We start from the raw sequence: 15,737 nt of genomic DNA, 5'->3' as shown, positions 1-15,737 counted from the left end.
TAAACTTTTAGGAGAAAATCTGGGTCATAAAACCTCACAACACTGAAATTGGCAGTGATTTCTTGTATATGATTTCAATGGCACAGGCAACAGAAGAGTATACAAACTCCCTAAAAAATTTAAAAAATATATTGTATATTCAAAGACAATGTAAACAGAGTTAACCGTTACTAATAGAATGGGATAAAATATTTCCAAATGCTATATCTGAAGGTATATTAATATTCCAACTAGAAATCCTAAAAATTAACAACAATAAAGGCAAACAATACCATTTGAGATAGGTAAAAGACTAACATAAATAATGAATCTCCACAAATAACCAGTCTTAGTTGACTGTTGGATGGAAACTCATATTTCTCTGGTTCTGGTGTGTGTTACCTATTTCTTTTTTGTAGTTAATCTCTTTGAGTATTTTCTCTAGTGCTGGTTTTGAAGACATAAATTCCTTCAGTTTCTGTTTGTCATGGAAGCTTCTTATTTCTCCATCTAATTTGATAGAAAGTTTTGCTGGGTAGGAAATTTTTGGCTGGAAGTTGTTTTCTTTCAGAATTGGGAATATGTTACTCCAAGCCCTTCTGGCTCTCATAACTTGGTTTGGGAAGTCTGGAGTGATTCTAATTGGTTTGCCTCTGAATGTCACTTGGCCCTTTGCTTTTGTTGCCTTTAAGATTCTCTGCTTGGCTTCCACATTGGTCATTTTGACAATTATGTGGCATGGGGATCCTCTTCTCCGATCCTGTCTAAAGGGAGTTCTATAAGTTTCCTGGACCTGTGTATTGGCCTCTTGCTCGATGTCTGGAAAATTTTCTGCTATTACTTCCTTGAAGAGATTGTTGATCCCTTTGGTTTCACTTTCTTTTCCCTCCTCTATTCCAATTATTCTTAGGTTAGCTCTCTTAAAATGGGCCCATATTTCTTCAATATCATATTCCTGCTGTCGGATATTTTTTTCTAGATTAGAAACTATGCGTTCATTTTTGGAATGATCATCTTCTAAGAGCGAGATTCTGTTCTCCATGTGTTCTAATCGGTTGTTTGTGCTTTGAATTGAGGCCTTTACTTCATTAATTGCATCCTTTATCTCTTTTTGGCTCTCTCTCAGTTCTTTTCGAAGCACCTCTATTATTTCTACAGTTATTTTCCTGATTTGATCTTCTAGAAATCTCTGATTTTCAGTTTTATCAGGTTCTGATGTCGTGGGGTTGTGTGCATTCATTGCTCCAGTATTATTCCTCTTTCCCATGATTTAGGAAGTTTGTGCCTTCTCTGGGTTCTTCCCTTGGGTCACTATGACTTCACTTAAGGTGTTCTGGATCTCGAGTCAGTAGTATCTCAGACCCCACTACTCCTTTACTGGGTTTTATCACAGAGTCTCCGACCCAGAGAGTTGATAGAGGCTGCTTTAGACCGTGGGTGTGCCAGGTTGCACGTTCTCCTATGGTGTGATATCTCTGCCACCGCCCCTCCCCCACTGGGTCAAGTCCCAGGGAGTACAGTACTGGGATTTCTCCTCTGCGGCCCACAATTTGACTCACTGTTCTTGAGTGCACAGATGTAGCTGTACTGGCCTCGCTGAATTTGCTGGCTGCCGCCGGTGGCAATATGGCGCCGCTGCTACACCCTCGGCTATGGGGCTGGCGTTTTCTTCTTGGTTTTGATTTCGACCCTGAATCCCTGCAGCGTGTGCTGAGCTCAGCCACTGGGAGCTTTAGATTTTACCTGCGGCGAGAAATCCCGCCTGGCTCTTCCGCAGAGGCTCACCTCGGCTTGCTGTAGCTGTCTGGTGAATTTGCCGCTGCCGCTGGCAGTATGGCGCTGCTCTCACTTTATTTTTTAAAAGGATAATAGGTCTTACTTATATGATTCTTTGCTCCATTTAATTTCATTGTGGCTACTCATCAATGTTCAGCTATTAAATGGCATAGTATGGAATGTTCAAAATGGCTTCATCCATGTACATAGGACCTTACCGGCACGGAATGAGCAGCTTTGGTAATTGAGACTGTCATTGAGAGTGCCTGTACATGGCTGCCCCAGAAAACTGCTAGTGTTCTTCAACCTGTTACCTGGTGACTAGTCTCCCATCAGGAGAGTCTCAAGGTAGCTGAGGTGGAGGCAGCTAGAGCCTTGGAACAGAAGCTGATACAGCATTGCTCAAAAATCTTCTTTACCTAAGTGGATTCAAGGCAAGAAGGCAAGACCCAGCTTTTGATATGAAGTATTTCAAACATCTTTTGATTTCTTTAATCTACTACTTTCTTAGTAAGAATGTTCACAACATTTCATCTTAAGTATATTAACTATAGATGTTATATGCTTTTTATTAGGGTATGACATTTTCTCCCATTCCTAATTTTATAACTTTTAGTGAATTGATGCCGAATATTCTAAAATATTTTTCTTCATCTACTGAGGTGATTATATGGCTTTTCATTTTTGTTGGATTTATGTGGTGTGTTACTTAGCAAGAAATATAAACAAAACTATAAAAGAATCTCAAGAATAGTTTAATGAAGACAACAGTTTACTTCTTTCTTATGTAACAGGCCAAACATAAAGACTGCGTGTATGGTACAAACTCCCAGCCTTTTTCTGCCTTTTGTACCTCTTTATCCTTAGCTATCCTTATATTGTTATAAAGAGTAATGGATGGAATGTCAACATTTCTGCAAGCAGAAAAAAACAGTGAAATAGGATAAGATTTTCTATCACTTAAGAGAAACTACAGGTACTTTAACACATCATTCTACTCCATGTTCTTTGGGCCAGAATTTAATCCCAGGCTTGCATGTATTTGCAAAATAGTCTGGGAAAAATACTGTGGTATTCTGGGAAAGCATATGCCCATATTTTTAAAAATGTGTTTCTAAAACGAATACTGTATACTCTTACTTATTTTTGGAAACTAAAATAGTTGCTTTCTAAGAGAGCAGAATAATGGTCACCAGAGCAGGGGTGAGGTGTGAGGAAGGGATGGAGAGAGGATAGTGTAGATAGGAGGAACCATTTCTAATGTTCCATAGCACAGTAGGATAACTATATTTGACAACAATTAATTGGAAATTTCAAAATAGCTAGTAGAGAAGATTTTAAATGTGCCCAACACAAAAAATATTATGTCTGAGTGATGATTATGCTATTACCCTGATCAGATCAATACACATTGTATACATGTACTGAATTGTCACCCAGTACCCCATGAAAATGTATAGTTTTTATGCATCAATTAAAATTAAAACATTTGAAAATATTGATTTCTAGATAAAAATTATAATATTTATACTAAAAAGAAATTATCTACTTAGGAAAAATAAGCACTCCTAATGAGACTGAGGTTGTATGTCAATTACAGAGTGTATGCTTAGTATGCACAAAGCCCTTGGCTTATATACTAACATCGAAGAAAAATAAAAGAAAAAGCAAATATTTCTCACATGTATGGTGAAGTAATCAATTGTCTGGCATTAGTCCAAGCTTGCATTTTTTAGATAAATGCAATTAGTTCATTCTGAATCATTATTTTTAAATACTGCTGATTTGGTTTACAGCTATTTGGTTTAAGAATGTTTCTTAGTAGAGAGATTTACTCATATATCATAGCCTACTTAATCCTCAATTAGTTCAATAATAATAACTTTAAGGTATCCTAGCCCTATATAATGTCTCCTATCCTTTATATTACTAAAACACCTTTCAGAGGCTTTTCATAAAGTAAAGCCACGTTTCATAGTCTAATCATTTCTCTAAGTGCCTACTGATCTCTGAAATATTTTTTGTGAACAAAGATCCTGCTTCAATCACTTTGGTATCTTCCTTCAAACCTAGTATTCTTCTTACTAATGTATTTGTCAATATCCACTTATCCATTTCAATTAGGATTCCACTTTCCTGTTTTTTTTTTTTTTTAAAGCTCAACAAAAATCAGTGTAAATTCCTGAAGTTAGCCACACCAGCCACTGGAGATCTTTTGCACTGACACTTAAATTTTATAAAACAAATAGAATTTAAAAAAAATTAAAAAGCAAGCCTGGAGGACACTTTAACAAAACTACAAGGAGATTTTTATGAGCGGAAGGATTTTGCCTGAAAGGCAGAAATCCCCACGAGCCTCTTGTAACTATGCAGCTGTACTGCTGGCTGCAGTATGTAGTTCAAGAGAGATATTTTTTAAGTCTGTTGTTGTTATTAATTTGAGAAGAAGTCTCTGTAGAGGGGGAAAAAATCCAAGATTTTTTGTTCCCTTTTCCATCACTCACAGTTGCTGTAATGTCAACACCATTTAGGTCAAATTTCAGGCATTCGAAATGTGCAGCTTTATCCAGCTGCAAGAACTAAAAATCTTCTAGAGCACTATAGTTTAACCAATAAAATATGTCTGAGGGTGTTAGTAACAATTAGCAGGTGTGTACCTTCCCCAGAAGGCTTTCATATGACACAAAATGTGAGAAGTAGTGCACTTGGATTTCATAAGAATTAATTGCATATAACCCAAGATGTATCTGTTTTTACTAATGTGTCTCCAGGAACTGAAATTACTCAACCCTATAAACATTATGCTACAAAAAGTCAATTTATGCCTTGGATATGGGTGTAGTATTGCTACCCTAAAGGTCTGTCCATGAGTCTCTTTTCTTCCATTTCTAGGAAAACTAAAAACCTCTATGAGGCCCTTAATATTATCAAACTCGTAGTTTCTTCGTGAATAAGGTAGAGATTTTAACACCAAAATTATTGTGAAAACTCAAAATAAGGACAGATGTACAGGTTCTCATCCAAGATGGATGATCATCAAATGAAAACCACCATTTTCCTTTTTTTTTTTAACAAGTTTTTGTTATTATAAGTTAGCAGACAAACTACTCTCCTTGCATCTGCCTCATAGCTTGCTTTCCTCAGTCTTCGCCTTCACCTCCTTCTCTAATAGCTTATTTCTTTATTCTCTGTTCTGTAAGCCACACCCCTCCTCTCCACTCAGCCAAAACCCACAAACTTAATCAGGTCAATAATGCACTAAGTCTCCTTTTCCTCTGTTCTTCTGTGAGTTCCACATCACCAATCCCACATTTCAGTAATCCCTATTGCCCAATTCTTCTCATATTCATAAACTGAATAAGTCACTAAACAATAGTGACCAATTGAACTGACCTCAGCAGAGCTCGCATTGTATCTCAGCAATTCTTTTATTTATCACTTGTTGACTCCCTATTGCATTCCTCCCTGCAGCTGTTCCAAATGTTTCTGCTGTGTTCAAATCCCTAGTCCCAGCCCTTCTCCCTCCCTCTTAGCACATAACCTCACCTCCTACTGAGAAAATTAAAACCATCCCAAGTTATGTTTACACAATTGTACTCCTCTTCCACTCAAAAAAAAAAAAAATCTGTGCATCTCTCCCTCTTTGCTTTTGCACTGTCTTAAATAAATGGTTTCTTTTCTAGAGAAATAGCATCATGCTCCAGTTGAAAGCTTTGGACTTGAAATCAGAGGTGTCAGCTTCAATATGTACTATTGTAAAGTATATGACCTTGTCAGGTTTCTCAATTTTACAACTTCAGTGTCGTTATCTCTAAAATGGAGGTACGAATTTCCACCTCACAGGTATTAAAAGATAATTATCAGACACTAAACATTATTATTTGAAAATCTATTGGTGTCTAAAAATTTAAATTTCCAATCTTTGATATGTCTATCTTCAAAATTATGATGATGATGATGATGATGATGATCTCTGTTTTAAGTTACTTCCTTCATATTTCTATTCTAAACACACACTAAAAATAGCCTCTTCAACAAATGATGCTGGTTATCAATATGTAGAAAACTGAAAATAAACCTCTTTCTCACCCTGCACAAGAGACAATTCAAGATGTATCAATGGCCTGAAAATTAGACCAGAGACCTCGCAGCTACTTGAAGAGAGTAGAGGACAAGTACTCTTAACATATAGGCATGGGTACAAATTTTCTCATCAATACCCCAAAGACACAAAAAAATTAAAAGGTGGATAAATACATGGGATTGCATTAAACTGAAGAGTTTTTGTGCAGCAAAAAAAAAAAAAAAAAAGAACTATCAAGAACCACAACAGCGAGCTGACAGAATGGGAGATTTTTGCCTGCTACTCCTCTGATAGAGGACTAGGATATAAAATATCCAGATAACTCAAGAAACTCATCACCAAAAAAAAATAACTCAATCAAAAATGATTGAATTATTAAGGAGATCATCTGATATTTTACTTTCTGTGACTGACTAATTTCACTTAGCATAACATTCTCCTGTTCCATCCATTTCCCCTCAAAAATGTATTTTTTTTCTTCTTTGTGGCTGAGTAAATTTCAGTGTATACATATTCCAGAGTTTTGTAATCCATTCATCTGTTGATGAACATCTTGGCTGGTTCCATAGTTTTACAATTGTGAATTGTGCATCTATAATCATAGATATACATGTATTAGTTTAGTTTTGTTTCTATTCTTTTGGGTAGATACCCAGAAGTGGTATTGCTGTCCCTAATCTGTGGAAGCTAGGAAGAAAAAGGGTCATAGGAGAAACTCTAGAAAAAAGGAAAAGCCATAAATGAGCAAATATAATGACTTAACTAAGAGGGATGGGAAGGGGAAAGAGGGAAATTTCCAAATATACATGCTGTACATTCACAAACATATTAAAATCAATCACTAAACCAACCATGAGAAGGAGGAAGAGGGGAGGGAATGATGTGGGGATTGGAGAAGGGCTAAATGAGTGATATGTGCATGTATGCCTCTACCATCATGGACCCAATTAAGAAGTATGAATACAAAGAACCAATAAAAAAATAACAGAACTAAATAGAAACTTCACAAAAGAAGTAATACAAATGGCAAATAAATGTATGAAAAAAATGTTCAACATCATTAGCAATCAAGGAGATGCAAATCAAAAATTGCCCTGAGATTTTACCTAACCTCAATTAAAATGTCAACCCTTAAAACACAAATAAATGCTTGGGAGGATGTGAAGAAGTAAGAACTCTAATACATTTTTATAGGATTTCAAATTAATGCAACTACTATGTAAAACAGTATGGATGATCCTCATAAGAATGGGAATGAATCGCCTATATAATCCAGCAATACCACTTCTGGGTATCTACCCAAAAGAATGGAAACCAAACAACCAAAATAATGTATGTGCTTCTATATTTATAGCTGCACAATTCACAACTGCCAAACTATGGAACCAGCCAATATGTCCACCACGAGGTGAATAAATCATAGAACTATGTACACAATGAAATTTTACTGAGCTTAAACAAAGCCAAAATTATCTCGTTTGCAGGGAAATGGATGGAAATGGTGAACATTATGGAGAGTGAGATTAGTCAGTCACAAAAAGTGAAAAGTTGGATTTCTTTCTAATTTGTTGCAGCTAGAGAAAAATGGGACATAGGAAGGACTTCAGAAAAAGGAGGAGAAACCTTAGTTAAGAAAGGAATCTAACTGAAGGAGATGGGAGGAGAAAAGAGAAAAACACCTCAATGGACATGATGTACATACAAAGATTTATCAAAGTAAATAATTGTGCTGAACATGGAAGATAGGGGAGGAGGAGAGAATAGGGCAGAAACTGGAGGAGGGTGCAACGAGTGCTGTGGGCATTTATGCCTCTATCACCCTGAATTTCATCAAGATGTATGATTATAATTCACCAATAAGAAGTAAAAATAAATAAAAAATAAAAAATAGAGAGATAGAAAAAAATCAAGTAAGGTTACAGAAACAACAGAGCTTTAGCATGTGACATAATAAAGTATGTTAAAATACAGTAACAGTAAAAGGAGTAGGAGGCTATAAGAGTTCTGTCCATTTGCTGATATTTCTGAAATCCTAAATCAGCACTCTTCATTATGTTCTTTAATTATGAGTAAGAGCATAAACAGGGAAATCAAATTGCCTATGGAAATTTTTTGCCCTACAGAGGAGTATGTTTATTTTTGCATTCTCCAGAAAGAAGTTGTATACCAACTTTCTTTAGGAATTATCCAAAAAGAAGGAAGCATAGGGAGAAACTATATACCTCTGAGTTCTGGATTATTGGTTTTGTTCTCTATGGAATCTACAATAAAGGGGTTGGAAAGAGAAAAACAAAAGGAAGTTACATGCAATGAGTCAGTGTGAGAGCTCTCACTCAGACATAGTAGCCACAAAGACTCCAGTTCATCTAATGAGTCTTATGAAGAGGATATCTTAACCATCTGAGGTTTGGATTGCAATTAGAGAGTAACCTAGAATTAAAAACAATAACCAAACTTAAAGACATCATGGAGACAATAAGGCATTTAAACTGTCTACACAACTCTCCTCTGGGCTTCGAATTCCATTCTAACTTTGGGAACAAATATTTCAAAATATGTCTAGTCACATACAATGAGCATTCTATTTAATTAATGTGAATCAATAAAATTTTTAAAAACATAAAATAGCTTTATTCTTTCTTACATTGTTAATTCAATTAAGTTTATTAGAGAATTCCTTCTGCTTTACATATTGTCAAGTTGTTTATTTATTTATTTATTTATTTATTTATTTATTTATTTATTTATTTATTTATTTATTTTGGTGGTGGTGGTACTGGGGTTCCTGGAAGCCCTTCTACCTCCAGGCTACACTCCCAGACCTATTTTTACATTTTTATTTGGAAACAGGGTCTCCTGAGCCAGCGCGTGTGGCTGGCTTCAAAACTGGGCGATCCTCCTGTCTCTGCCTCCCAAGCGTGGGGATGACAAGTGTGCACCACCATGCCCGGCGATCAAGTTGTTTTATTTTTTACAAAGAAAACTAAAAGCCCAGCCATCTTTTTAAGCTGACACCCCACTGACCATGTTTTGACCAATATGAATCTTGGAGAAATTTGTCTACAACAGCTATCTTTTTATCTTTTCCAAATAGTTCTTGAATTCTGTAATCTAACTTTCTGTCCCAGTTCATTGATCTTTGAAAAGCACCTCTTAGTTAGCTTTTTGTCACTGTGACCAAAATAACTGACAAAAACAACTTAAAAGATGACAAACTTATTTTGTGTTACAGTTTCAGATGTTTAAATTCATAGCAGGTAGGCTCCAAGAAGGAAGTACCATGGCAGAAGGGTTTGTAAAAGGAAGGCTGCTCAGATCATGACAACCAGAAAACAGAGAGAAAGAAAGGGGTAATGGAGGATCTGGAGGAAGATGGAGACTTCTATCAACATTGCTGACACTCAATCTCTATAGTGGCAAAAACAACGCTCTACAGAGTCAGAAACTACTATCAATAGAGAAATAAAAGCTATAAATACAAGAGACAGAAAAAAAGGAAAACTAGAATAATCTGAGAAGCAGAAAAAAAAAAAAAAAGAGGCTCACCATGGCAGGGGCTGCCCCGCCAAGGCAACCATGACTGACTCACAGAATCAGACTCCAAGGAAGATAAGGAGCCAAGGCAACCAGAAGCAGTCCAGGTGGATGTAATTCAGTGGTTCTTTCAATGCAAAAACAAGCTAAACTTTTCAGCGACTGAGCCCATCACTATCCCCAGGGATTCAGAGCGGAGCTCAAACCAGAAAGGAGATATGGCCGCCTTACTGCCGAGGGCATGGCAGAGATGCCATATTGCTGGCAAGCCTGTGAGTTAACCACGCTCACAAAGGCTCCAACAAAAGTGCCAGTGGAGTGAAATGGCGGCCCCTACATGAGAAATCGCAGCATTGCATCCACAGAGACTCAACCAGCTTTGATAAACTCTCTGGGTCCTAGTTCTTGTGGTTCAAGGCAATGCAGAAGTAGGGGTGGCAGAAATTGCTACACACTTATTGCAATTTACTGAAGGAAAGCCCCAGCCCAGCGACCTCAGAGTCTGGCCCTGCTGTGACAAATTCCCTTGGTCTGAGACAACTCAGGGAAGGAGCGGTGGCAGCAGAGATAACAATAGCCCCCAGAGATCCAGAGCACAATAAGTGAAGTTCTGGTAAATTGGAGAAAAACTCAGAGAAGGTGGGAGTGGGATCTGCTGTTGACCATATCAGAAGCCCAGACTGACTCAGGCTTGGACCAATGGAATGTGTAGGGGGAATCTTACACTTAACTCTAAACCCAATAAGCAGGATTGCCAGGAACACCACAGACATTCCAATTGTGGGGAACAGGGAGAGGTCAGAATAGCCCAGCCTGAGCTGTAGAGAACTGAGACCCCTACAGGTGATCTTCACTCAATATTAATTCCAACTCCATTGATATCCAACTGCACAGACTGAAAAGACCCAGAGAATCAGACTCACAGAGGGAAAGGTCACCATAGCAATCAGTATCTACGTAGAGAGAGACTGCTGAATTTGTTTTTAGTATCGTATCAATTCATTGGTAGGATTGTTTGGGTTTTTTCACTTGTGTGTGTGTGTGTGTGTGTGTGTGTGTGTGTGTGTGTGTATCTGATTGTTTTATTTTGGTTTTTTATTTTTATTTTTTGCTTTTTTATTTTTGAAAGGGGTTTGTGGGTATTTTGTTTTTATAATTTTTGTTTTGCTGTATTTGTTTTTGTTGTTTTTTAACCCTCATACAAATCCTCTCCCAAGCTTCTTCCCTTGTACAAACCTACTCTATCCTCTCTCTCATCTATCTTTATTCTTCTTTTTATCTCTCCCTAGTCCTGTATTGAATCCAATTCATTTCACAATACCAGAAACTACACATTGGTTACTAGAGTTCTACTACATTGGTACTATCTCTAATCTCTAGTATATACAACTTTAACAAACTCATATACTATTTGACCCTATCTGACCTCATCCTTTTCTTCCACTTACTCCCTTTCTTCCATTCTTACTCAACTTTCACTATTGATCACAACTTGCCCTTGAATATACCGCTGACACCTAGAGGCTGAAAGAAATCTACCAAAAGCAACAGGTACAAACTTCTGAAATCATGGGAAGGAGGAACAACAACAGAGAACTAAACTCCCACAGCTCCAAAATAACAGAAACTGATAACACAGAAATGCAGAGATTTCCAGAAGACCAAATCAGGAATGTAAATGTAGAAATAATTCAGGAATTTAGAAAATAATTTAGAGAGAGTCTGAAAGAAATAAAGGATGCAAACATTGAAGTAAAGGCATCAATTCAAACTATAAACAATTGATTAGACCACATGGAGAATAGAATCTCACTACTAGAAAATGATCACTCCAAGAATGAACACATAGTTCATAACATAGAAAAAACAATTCATCAACAGGAATTGGACATTGAAGAAATATGGGCTTATCTTAAGAGAGCTAACTTTAGAATTATCGGCATAGAGAAGGGAAAAGAAGGTGAAACCAAAAGGATCAATAATCTCTTCAAAGAAATAATAGCAGAAAAATTTCCAAACATAAAGCATGAGGTGAATACACAGGTTCAGGAAACGTATAGAACTCCCTTTAGACAAGATCCAAGAAAAGGTTCCCCACGCCACATAATAGTCAAAATGACTAATGTAGAAGCCAAAGAGAAAATCTTAAAAGTAACAAAAATAAAAGGCCAAGTGACATTTAGAGGCAAATGAATTAAAATCACTCCAGACTTCCCAAACCAAGTCATGAAAGCCAGAAGGGCCTGGAGTAACATATTCCAAACTCTCAAAGAAAACAACTTTCAGCCAAAAATTTTCTACCCAGCACAACTATCTATCAAATTAGATGGGGAAATAAGAAGCTTCCATGACAAACAGAAACTGAAGGAATTTATGTTTTCAAAACCAGCACATGAGAAAATACTCAAAGAGATTAACTAGAAAGAATAAATAGGTAATACACACCAGAACCAAAGAAACAAGATTTTCCATCCAGCAGACAACTAAGCAAAGAAGAATATATTCATGTGTTTATAGGTTAAAATCTTGGGAGATTCATTATTTATGTTAGTCTTTTACCTATTTCTAAATTGTATTTCTAAATTGTATTGTTTGCTTTTATTGTTGCTAATTTTTAAGATTTCTATTTGGAATATTAATATACCTTCAGATATAGCATTTGGAAATATTTTATCCCATTCTATCAGTAACTCTTAACTCTGTTTACATTGTACGATATCTTTTTATTTTTTAGGAAGTTTGTTTATTCTTTTGTTGCCTGTGCCTTTGAAATCATATCCAAGAAATCACTGCCAATTTCAATGCTGTGAAGTGTTATGACCCCGATTTTCTTCTAAAAGTTTATAGTCTTAAGATTTACATTTAGGTCTTTTATCTAGTTTGAGTTAATATTTGTATATCATGTTAGGTAAGGGTCCAATCTTATTATTTTTCATGTAATTATTATCTTTTTTTTCACCAAATGTTCTTGGAAACTTTGTCAAAAATAACTTGACCATATATGGAAGAATTTATTTCTAGGCTTTTTATTTTACTCCACTGGTTTATATATCTGCCTTTATAGAAGTACTACACTATTTCAATTATTGTAGCTCTATAAGGTTTGAATCAGAAAATGTACATCTACTAGCTTTATTCTTTTACGAGAGTGTTTTGGGTATTTAGAGTTCATATTTCTTGTTAGGATGATGTTTTCTGAAAAAAAAATGTATGATAGTTTTAACTTAAAAAAAAGGAAAAAAATATCCTCTGGTAAGAAAGAAAGCAAAAATAAATACTGAAATGTTATCTCTAAGTTATCAAAAGGTTGATATCAGACAGATGAATCGGTTATGTGAGATTATCAATGCTAATTTTGAATAAATTGCTATAATATTAGATGTCAACCACTAAGCCAAGAATGGGGAGGGATTGGGGTGGGGATTGGATAGGGGCTAACTGGACAAAGTGTGCATGTATGTCTACACAAGTTTTTATCCCATTATGATGTATGAATACAGTACACCAATAAAAAATAAAAAATAATAAACCTCACCAGGAAGATAAAAGACCTCTACAAAGAATATTATAAAACAATGAAAAACATGGAAGAAGATCTTAGGAGACAAAAATGTACTTTATGCTTTTGGATAGACAGGATAAATATTATCAAAATGGCCATTTTTCCCAAAGTGATCTACAGATTCAATGTAATATCCATTAAATTACCAAGGTCTTTTCTCACAGACATTGAAAAATCACTAATTAAATTTATTTGGAACAATAAAAAACCCAGAATAGCTGAAGTAGTTATCAGAAAAAATATGCAGGAGGCAGCATCACAATATCTGACTTTAAACTATACTACAAAGTTGTCATAATAAAAACATGGTATTGGCACAAAAACAGTTACATAGACAAATTGAGCAGAATAGAAGATTCAAAAACAAATCTGCATGCTGACAACCAATTAATTTTTGACAAAGGGGCAACAACATACACTGAAAAAAAAGATATACTCTTCAACAAATGGTGGTGGCAAAACTTGTCAACCATATGCAGAAAAATTGAAGTAAACTTCACTTTCTCACCTTGCACAAGAATCAATTCAAGATGGATCAAAGACTAATTAGACCAGAGACATTGCAGCTCTTTGAAGAGGACATAGGTCTAACACTTTAACACATAAGCACAGGTAAAAACTTTCTCAACAAGACCTCAAAAGAACAAGAAAGTAAAAGGCAGATCAATATGTAGTATTGCATTAAACTTCAAAGCTTCTGTAGAGCAAATGAAAGTATGAAGAACCTCAATAAAGATCAGAGTGAATGGGAAAAGATTTTACCAACTACTTCTTTGCTAGAGGACTAATATCTAGAATATACAGAGAACTCAATTAACTCACAGCTAAGAAAACAAATAACCCAATCAAAAAATGGACAAGTGAGCTAAATAGACACTTCACAAAAGAAGAAATTCAAATGGCCAATAAATGTATTAAAATGTTCAACATTATTGTCAGAGAGCTGTAAGCAAAACTACCCTGAGATTTTACCTAATTCCAATTAGAATGGCAGTCATTCAAAACACAAACAACAAATTCTGGCAAGGGAGTGGAAAAGTGGGAACTTTAATACTTTGTTGATGGGATTGCAAATTAATGCAACCACTTTGGAAAACATTAGGGAGGATTCTCAGAAGAATGTAAAGTAACCTATTATATAATCCAGCAATACCACTTCTGGGTGTCTGACCAAAAGAATGGAGCCCAAACTACCAAATTAATGCATGAATATCTATGTTTATAGCTGCACAATTCACCATTCCCAAACTATGGAACCAGCCAAGATGTCCATGAACAGATGAATTAATTACAACACTATGGTATATCTACACAATGGAATTTTACCCAGCCATAAAGAAGAATAAAATTGTGTAATTTGTGGGGAAATGAAAAGAACTTGAGAATATTATGTTAAGTGCGATTAGACAGTCACATACAGTAAGAAACTGGATGTCTCCCTAATATGCAGAAGGTCGAAAGAAAATGGGTCATAGTAGAACTCTAGATAAAAAAGGAGAAACTATATATGAGCAAATAAGGTGACCTAACTGAGGAGGATGGGAGGAGGAAAGAGGAAAATTTTCTAATGTATACAACATATATTCACAAACATATCAAAGTTAGTCAGTAAGCTAAACATGAGAAAGATGAAGGGTGGAGAGAATATGATGGGAATTAGGGAGGGGATAAAAGAGTGATGTGTGCATGTATGCCTCTTGTACCCCCAATAAGATGTATTACTAAAATGTACTAATAAAACAAGAATTAAGAAACCTAGTTTCCAATTGTTTTTATATTACTATACTTACCAAGTAAATCACATTGTTTTAATTAAATAATGCATTTTGAATAAGTAAAAATAAATTATGGAATTCTATTACTACTTAAGATATCATTAAAGAGCAGGTAATAAATTGATAATTATTAAAAGAACTAAATATTAAATTTTTATTAAATAAAAATAACACAGATGCTGGCACATATCTTTTTAAAAGATAAAATCCATGAAGTGGCAGAAAAATATTAGATCCAACATACAGATAGAAAAATTATCCTCATCTAGAAATAATTACAGAATAGTGTCTACTCTAGTTTAAGACTACCTGAACATCAAGTTGGTACAAATACTCTACAACTGAGGGATATGTACCAGTTGTTTATTTTTTCTGTGCCTCCCTTCCCTCATACGTAAAATTGAATAATATTAAATCACAGGTTACATGCATAGGATTAATGAGAAAAAACTTATAGTTCTGACAATAACATCTAAGAGGTGATTGCAATTGGTTGTTTATGTTTTCCACTGAAAATAACCCTACAAGTAAAAAAAGTTATAAATGAACAGATGTTAAGAGAGTTCTCAGCTGATATATTCAGAATCTCTATGACCTAAACAAAGGTTATACATTATCTATTGAAAACAAAACAAACAAAAGAGGTTGAGGTTGGGTAGTATAAGTTTAAGAATAGAGATGTAAAATATTACTCTGGAATGTAATAAAAAGAGCTGAAATGATAAACCAAATGTTTCATTGGGAAGATCATAAAATTCTACAGTTAAGAGTACATGTACAGCTGGGGAATGTCCGGTTCCAGGCTGGGGGCAAGCAGCCTGGCCTGCTCCTGGGAAGGCTCGGTTCCGAGCTGGGGTTGGGCAGCCTTGCCTGCTCCCCGGAAGGCCCGGTGGCTTGTTGGGAGCCAGAATGGGGACAGGCAGCCCTATCAGCTCCCTGGAATGCCTGGTGCTGCGTGGGAGGCTGAGCCACGGGTACCAAGGAACTCATCAGTGCTGTGCTGCACCAGACCATGATGCACTAAGAA

Source organism: Muscardinus avellanarius, assembly GCF_963383645.1.
Source record: "Muscardinus avellanarius genome assembly, chromosome: 2".
In the NCBI taxonomy this organism is placed as follows: Eukaryota; Metazoa; Chordata; class Mammalia; order Rodentia; family Gliridae; genus Muscardinus; species Muscardinus avellanarius.
This window is presented reverse-complemented; position numbering follows the sequence as displayed.